The following is an 8,890-nucleotide window of genomic DNA, read 5'->3' as shown; positions in this document are numbered from 1 at the left end:
TTTCAAGGCTAGCTTCTTGGAGCTGACTGCCCAGTGAGAGCCTTTCTACACAGAGCCAGCCACAAGTCCCGGAACCAGCGGAGAGCTCCGACCCACAGGCAGCCTCTGGGACCAGGGCAGGGCAGCCAGAGACTTCTCCAGGCAGCCCTGCCCCCTCCGGCCGCAGGCTCTTTCCACGGGGTGATCCAAGATGGCGGACTAGAGAGTGACTACTTCTCCAGTCATTCCAGAACCCAGGATTCAAGAAGGGGAGGCATTGAGAGACTCGGACTAACATAGAGCCACGGGGTGAGTCTTCCCCACCAGGTGAAGCTCGGCCTGGATGGCAGGCCCGGATAGGGGCAGCTTATCAGAGCAGGGCAGGGCAGCTAGAGTCTTCCCCAGGTAGCCCTGCTAACTCTGGCGGTGGGCTCGTCCCACACAGGCAGCTTCTTGGAGCAGGCCCCCCAGTGAGAGCCTTTCTGCACAGAACCAGCTCCCAGTCCCACCAGCGGCGAGCTCCGACCCGCAGGCAGCTTCAGGGACCAGGACCAGACAGCCAGGGACTTCCCCAAGAACCCCAGCTCCCTCCGGCGGTAGGTTCCTTTCAAGACCAGCTTCTCGGAGCAGACCGCCCAGTGAGAGCCTTTCCACAAAGAGCCACTCCAAGTCCTGGAACCAGAAGCAGGCTAGGGGCAGCTTTCTTCGGAAGCACTGCATTATCAAGTTCCTCCAAGACTGCAGGCTACTGAAGGCTGGGAGGTGATACACTGGAAATCTACCGGGACACTATAAGCCAATAGAGGAAATCTGCAATATCTCAGAGTCCCACTGACATCTGACCAATATGAGAAAACAAGGGAAGAACATGTACTAAACAAACCTAGATACTATATCAATAAAACCCAATGACAGCACAGCAGAAGAAATGTCAGAAATGGAGTTCAGAATGTACATAATTAAAACAATCAGGGAAGCAAACGAGGAGATGAAAGAGCAAATGCAGGCATTAAATGATTGCACCAATCAACAGTTAAAAGAGCAAATACGGGAAGCAAGAGACCATTTCAAAAAAGAGTTAGAGATACTGAAAAAACAAACAAACAGAAATTCTTGAAATGAACAAAACAATAAACCAAGTTAAAAACTCCATAGAAAGCATAACCAATAGGATAGAACACCTGGAAGACAGAACCTCAGACATTGAAGACAAAATATTTCATCTTGAAAACAAAGTTGACCAAACAGAGAAGATGGTAAGAAATCATGATCAGAATCTACAAGAATTATGGGATATCATGAAAAGGCCAAATTTAAGAATTATTGGAATTGAGGAAGGCTTAGAGAAACAAACCAAAGGAATGAACAATCTATTCAATGAAATAATATCAGAAAATTTCCCAAATCTGAAGAATGAAATGGAAAACCAAGTACAAGAGGCTTATAGGACTCCAAATATAAGAAATCCAGAAATCAAATAGACCACAACACAATAATACTAGGTGATTTTAGCACACCTCTCTCACCACTGGATAGATCTTCCAAACAAAAATTGAATAAAGAAACCATAGATCTCAATAACACAATCAACAATTTAGACTTAACCAACATATATAGAATATACCATCCAACAAAGAATGAAAACACTTTCTTCTCAGCATCACATGGATCCTTCTCTAAAATAGACCATATTTTATGCCACAAAGCTACTGTTAGCAAGTACAAGAAGATAGAGATACTACCTTGTACTCTATCAGATCATAATGGATGGAAATTAGAAATAAATGACAGAATAAAAAACAGAAACTTCTCCAATACCTGGAGATTAAATAATACACTCTTATATGATGAATGGATAACAGAAGACATCAGGAGGGAAATAAAAAATTCTTAGAAGTAAACGAGAACAAAGACACATCATATCAAAATCTCTGGGACACTATGAAAGCAGTACTTAGAGGAAGATTTATTTCATGGGGCGCATTCAACAAAAGAAGTAGTAATCAAAAAATAAACGACTTAACACTACAGCTCAAAGCCCTAGAAAAAAAAGAGCAGACCAACACCAAAAGTAGTAGAAGACAGGAAATAGTTAAAATCAGAGCCGAAATCAACAAAATTGAAACAAAAGAAATAATCGGAAAAATTAACAAAATAAATAGTTGGTTCTTTGAAAAAATAAACAAAATTGATAAACCCTTAGCCACACTAACAAAGAGAAAGAGGGAGAAAACTCAAATTACTAAAATTTGGAATGAACAAGGAAATATCACAACAGACACGAGTGAAATACAAAACATAATTAGAAGCTATTTTGAAAATCTATACTCCAACAAAACAGAAAACCTGGAAGACATCAACAAGTTTCTAGAGACACATGAATTACCTGAACTGAACCAGGAGGACATACACAACTTAAATAAATCAATTTCAAGGAATGAAATAGAAGAGGTCATCAAAAGCCTACCAACAAAGAAAAGTCCAGGACCAGATGGGTTCTCAGCCGAGTTCTACAAAACTTTTAAAGAAGAGCTCATTCCAATACTCCTCAAAGTATTCCATGAAATAGAAGAGTAGGGAACCCTACCAAACTCATTCTATAAAGCCAATATCACCCTGATACCTAAACCAGACAGAGACACATCGTGGAAAGAAAATTTTCCGACCAATATCCTTCATGAACATCGACGCAAAAATTCTCAACAAAATTTTAGCAAATCGCATACAAAACTATATTAAAAAGATAGTGCACCATGATCAAGTGGGTTTTATCCCAGGGATGCAAGGTTGGTTCAACATCCGGAAATCAATAAATGTCATTCACCATATCAACAGACTTAAAGTCAAGAATCACATGATTATTTCAATAGATGCAGAAAAAGCATTTGATGAAATACAGCATCCCTTCATGCTCAAAACACTAGAAAAAATTGGGGTAGTGGGAACATTCCTTAACACTGTAAAGGCCATCTACACTAAGCCCATGGCCAATATCTTTCTAAATGGTGAAAAACTGAAAGCATTCCCCCTAAAAACTGGAACAAGTCAGGGATGCCCTCTTTCACCACTTTTGTTCAACATTGTCTTTGAAACTCTATCCATAGCAATTAGACAAACCAAAGAAAGTAAAGGGATACAAATTGGAAAAGAAGAACTCAAACTATCCCTGTTCGCTGATGACATGATTATATATTTAGAGAAACCTGGAAATTCCACCAGAAAACTTTTAGAACTCATAAGTGAATTCAGTAAGGTAGCAGGTTAAAAGATCAATGCTCATAAATCCAATGCACTTTTATACATAAGTGATGAATCTTCAGAAAGAGAAATTAGGAAAACTACCCCATTCAGAATAGCAAAAAAAATAAAATACTTGGGAATCAATCTCATAAAAGAGGTGAAAGACCTCTACAATGAGAACTACAGAACACTAAAGAAAGAAATTGAAGAAAACCTTAGAAGATGGAAAGATCTCCCATGTTCTTGGATAGGCAGAATTAATATTGTCAAAATGGCCATACTACCTAAAGTGCTATACAGATTCAATGCAATTCCAATTAAAATCCCAATGATGTACTTTACAGAAATAGAGCAAGCAATTATGAAATTCATCTGGAAGAATAAAAAACCTAGAATAGCTAAAGCAATCCTCAGTAGAAAGTGGGAAGCAGGGGGTATCACAATACCAGATCTTCAACTCTATTACAAAGCAATAGTAACAAAAACGGCATGGTATTGGTACCAAAATAGACAGGTAGATCAGTGGTACAGAATAGAGGACATGGACACAAACCCAAATAAATACAATTTTCTCATACTAGACAAAGGGGCCAAAAATATGCAATGGAGAAAAGATAGCCTCTTCAACAAATGGTGCTGGGAAAACTGGAAAACCATATGCAACAGAATGAAATTAAACCCCTATCTCTCACCCTGCACAAAACTCAATTCAAAATGGATCAAGGACCTCGGAATCAGACCAGAGACTCTGCATCTTATAGAAGAAAAAGTAGGTCCAAATCTTCAACTTGTTGGCTTAGGATCAGACTTCCTTAACAGGACTCCCATAGCACAAGAAATAAAAGCAAGAATCAACAACTGGGATAGGTTCAAACTAAAAAGCTTTCTCTCAGCAAAGGAAACTCTCAGTAATGTGAAGAGGAGCCTACAGAGTGGGAGAATATCTTTGCCACTCATACTTCAGATAGAGCGCTAATTTCCAGAATCTATAAAGAACTCAAAAAACTCTACACCAAGAATACAAATAATCCAATCAACAAATGGGCTAAGGATATGAACAGACACTTCACAGAAGATGTACAAACGATCCACAGATATATGAAAAAATGTTCAACATCTCTAGTAATAAGAGAAATGCAAATCAAAACTACCCTAAGATTTCATCTCACCCCAATTAGAATGGCGATTATCAAGAACACAAGCAACAATACGTGTTGGGGAGATGTGGGGAATAAGGTACACTCATACATTGCTGGTGGGGTTCAAATTAGTGCAGCCACTCTGGAAAGCAGTGTGGAGATTCCTCAGAAAGCTTGGAATGGAACCACCATTTGACCTAGCTATCCTATTCCTTGGCCTATACCCAAAGGACTTAAAATCAGCATACTACAGAGATACAGCCACATCAATGTTCATTGCTGCTCAATTCACCATAGCCAGATTGTGGAACCAATCTAGATGCCCTTCAGTTGATGAATGGATAAAGAAACTGTGGTATATATATACAATGGAATATTACTCCGCCATGAAGAATAACAAAATTATGGCATTTACAGGCAAATGGATGAAATTGGAGAATATCATGCTAAGTGAGATAAGCCAATCTCAAAAACTGAAGGACGAATGATCTCATTGATAAGTGGATGAGGACATATAATGGTCGGTAGTAGGGGTTAGTGTTAGGGTTAGGGTTAGGGTTAGGGTTAGGGATAAGGAGGGTGGTAAGAAGGGAGGAAGGAAGGACTGTATAGAGGGAAAAGAGGGGTGGGAGGGGTGGCGGGGAAGGAAAAAAATAACAGAATGAATCAAACAACATTACCCTATGTCAATTTATGATTACACAAATGGTATGCCTTGACTGCATGTACGAATAGAGAAACAACCTGTATCCCATTTGTTTACAATAAAAAAAGAATAAACTAATAGCAGCTTTCTGAATTCCTCCTAAAAATAATATGTTTGAATAATAGAAGTTGATCAAACTTGAATGTAATTAAAAAATGCCACCTAAAACAGCATGATGAAAAAAATATTTTGCCCTAAGATTTCATCTTACTCTGATCGAATGGCTATTATCAAGAACACAAACAATAGTAGGTGTTGGCGTGGATGTGGGAAAAAGGCACACTCATACATTGCTGGTAGGGTTGCAAATTGGTGGAGCCACTCTGGAAAGCAATGTGGAGATTCCTCAGAAAACTTGGAATGAACCTACCTTTTGACCCAGTTGTCTCACTCCTTGGTTTATACCGAAAGGAATTAAAATTAGCATACTACAGTAATGCAGCCACATCGAAGTTTATAGCAGCTCAATTCACAGTAGCTAGATTGTGAATCCAACCCAGATACCCTTCAACAGATGAATGGATAAAGAAACTATGGTATAAATGTACAATGGAATATTATTCATCCATAAAGAAGAATAATACTATGGCATTTGCAGATAAATGGATGGAATAGGAGAATATCATGCTAAGTGAAATAAGCCAATCCCAAAAAACCAAAGGTTGAATGTTTTCCCTGATAAGTGAACGATGATATATATAATTGGGGTTGTCGGGTGGCGGGTGAGAGAAGAATGGAGGAACTTTAGATTACGTAGAGGGAAATGAGAGGAAGGAGGGGGCGGGGGTATGAAGGATGGTGGAATGAGACAGACATCATTACCCTATGTACATATATGATTACACGAATGGTATGAATCTACACAGTGCACAACCCTAGAAACGAAAACTTGTACCCCATTTGTGTACAATGAATCAAAATGCAGTCTGTAAAAATAATAATAAAAAAAAAGAACATGCAACACCACAATATTTGCCTCTATCTAGTAGCGATCACATGGATAAAGGTAGTATAATACAGGATTGTGTGAGTGCTGGAGGGTTCTTGTCTCACGTATCTGAGGAGTAAAATATGCAGATGACAGAGGGTGAGAATTCAGAAGCAGATCTTCAGAAGCAGGCAATGAAAGCTCCCACAGTGTGGGTGGGGGTCCCAAGAGGATGCCATCAGTGGTTCTGTATCTAGAGGCTTTTATACTGTATTGATGAAGAACTAACCTTTCATTGGAGAGTCTCCCTTGATTGTTCTCTTTCCTTGAGGCAATTAAAGGTGTCCAATTTTAATTTCTTATTCCCACAATGGAATGGTTTAATATGTTTGTTAATCTGAGTTGGTCCTGTACTTGTTCCTTAAAATGAAAAAAATTGCTTGGGTTTAAAACAACTCTCTGGGGTTGACAAATGTTAAATAGTCAAGGAAATGAAAGGCAACAGCAGAATGTCCAAGCGTCCAAGCATGAGTGGGGCCTCCCAGTCAGGGAGCCAGAAGAAAAGACAAGAGTTAGCCTCGAGTTTTAATCTGGGGTGGTGAGATCCCATTCTCTGATATCCCCATTTCAATCTCCTGTCTCAGTATGTTGATATTCTGCTGAGGTGAGTTTAAATTGGTACAAACTTCTCAAAGTATATACCCCTTGATTTAAAAATTTTGCTTCTAAAAAGTTATTCCAAAGTAAGAAATAGTTTTTCTTAGTAGCAAAATTCAGCTTAGAACCAGTGCGTATATTACAACACCATTTTTTTTTTTTTTTTTTTACACAAAAGTGTGTAAAGATATTTTGGAAAAAATATTCTGAAAATCTCCAAATAATTCAGAATCTGCTGGGAACATCTTTTAAAATCAGAACGCCCTTGAAAATTTTCCTTAAGAATCAGTAAATACAATTGATGGTGTAAAAGAATGTGCTACTTTCTTTCAGGACTTCCTCACTTCCCTGGGCCTACATAAATTCAATCACCCAGCAACGGCTTGGTGCTTTTCATTGTAGCTAAATCTGAGATGAATGCCAATTAACCAAAGGATTTCTTTCAGCAACTGGACTGAAGGAAAACTTACAGGTACTTGAAGTAGTGGAGGACAAGAGTATATTCCTGGGTCCCAATTTTCCCCCTTCACGTAGACTACTAGCTTCTAGTTTACTCCTTCTGTTTATATGTTAGTCAGTCAGCATTAAAAGAAAAAAAGCTGAGCAGTTATGGAAATGATTAGGGTGACAAAAAAGCATTATGAAACCATCAATCAGTCTGCCCTCTGTTTCAGCTCTCCAAATAAATGTTCATCTTCAGCGTATGTTTGGTACACTTGATCTTTCCATCCTGTGGGAAACTCATGTTTCTTCGAGATGAAACATACATACAGCACAACCACTTTTCATCATGATTGAAATTATTAGAAGACATTCCTAGTAGCAAGGCAAAAGGTTTTGATCCACTGACTCTTCATGTGCTTTCCCTCTGAGTTTCCTGCACACCCTCTGCAGCCTGTGGGGGGAGTTCAAATTCAAGTAAACTCCGCCTGAGCTGACTTCTGGTCACCACCCTCCTCCATTTCCTTTTCTGGACTTCCTGGATCTGCCACCTGTGGAGACAGCAGGGCCTCCCTCTGTTTGTATAGTTCAAACTCACCCTGCCTGTGGAGTCCCTGGCTGTTATCACTGACTGCTGTTGCTGTGCTCAGATCTGATCTGTCCTTACACTTGTTTACTTCTGGAGAGGAGGCTACATTGTAAGGTAAAAATTGCTTTTTAATCTCTTGAAGGTTTTGTCCTGTATCTACAGAGCATTGTGCTGGTTAGAACAATTTGTTTTGAGCAGTTTCCTAATTTGAATGTTCTTTGCATAATTCTAATTTTTCCCATGGGAAACCCAGTGCTGTTGTTTATGCTGGGAAGAATCTCTCAAGTTTTCAGTGTTTACTTATTTTTCGGGGTTCAGTGGAATGCTTCTGAAGAATTGCCAGGATTGAGGATCTTCTCTTAAGACCTCAAGGCACTTCGGGATAAAGAAATCCTCTTCAAGGCCTCAACTTTCTTCCCCTATCTTCTACACACACACACATACACACACACACACACCACTCTGAAGCACATTCCAGAATACAGAATATACTGTTTACTACATTTATTTCTGGAGCTGAAATTGGATATGGGCCTGATAGAGTTGAATTTTGTTAGGGTGGAATGAGTTGAAGAAAGTGTGTTTTTTATTAAAAGAATCATTTATTTATTTATTTTTTTGAGTATCTTTTTTTTTTTTTAATTGTAAACAAATGGGGTACAACTTGTTCCTCTGGTTGTACATGAAGTAGAGGCGTACCATTTGTGTAGAATCATTTAGTTTTAATGACGGATGATTCAGTTTCTCCTAAGAGGGACATTATTTTTCATTTTCTCTTCATTAATCTTCCTTAAGTCAATCTTAGACATTTTAATTTTCAGCCTATGGCTCAACTTCAACAGGAAGACTTTATATGTCATGTAGAATATAATTTATAACCACAAAAATTGCCTGTCACTTTCCTGTAGTTTTAAAAGTTTTTGCAACCTAATTTTTATATTTTAGTGACATCCACCTTCCTGCATGTCTGGTCAATGACACTAATCATCTTAGGTTTTCCAGCTCTCCCCTCTGTGTGGCTCTCCCCCTGTGATTCTGAACTCACCATCAGCCACTGGTCAGGGTGAGCAGTGCTAACTCAGTTCTAATCCCCTGGAGCTTCCTGGACTGGCCACACCCACATCCCAGATGTGACTGGTTTGTGTCAGAATTGGCTGCCTTGCTTTCATTTTGTTACTCCTTCCATCTTTCTCTGTTAACATTTTTTTTTC

At 39.0% G+C, this 8,890-nt stretch overlaps 1 protein-coding gene across 2 annotated transcripts in view; it reads left to right on the top strand.

Annotated features, from left to right (window-relative positions):
- Nucleotides 1-7,570: 7,570 nt before the first annotated feature.
- Nucleotides 7,571-8,890, top strand: part of LOC124994471 (sulfotransferase 1B1-like) — a 32,571-nt gene continuing 31,251 nt past the window's right edge. The window contains exon 1 of one of the 2 annotated variants that reach the window (XM_047566421.1): nt 7,571-7,793. The gene's annotated coding sequence lies outside the window, so the exon portion shown is untranslated. The remainder of the gene's footprint in view (nt 7,794-8,890) is intronic. The other variant, XM_047566420.1, reaches the window with a different exon arrangement.

This window comes from Sciurus carolinensis, chromosome 10, assembly GCF_902686445.1.
Source record: "Sciurus carolinensis chromosome 10, mSciCar1.2, whole genome shotgun sequence".
NCBI classification, from domain to species: Eukaryota; Metazoa; Chordata; class Mammalia; order Rodentia; family Sciuridae; genus Sciurus; species Sciurus carolinensis.
This window is presented reverse-complemented; position numbering and strand designations above follow the sequence as displayed.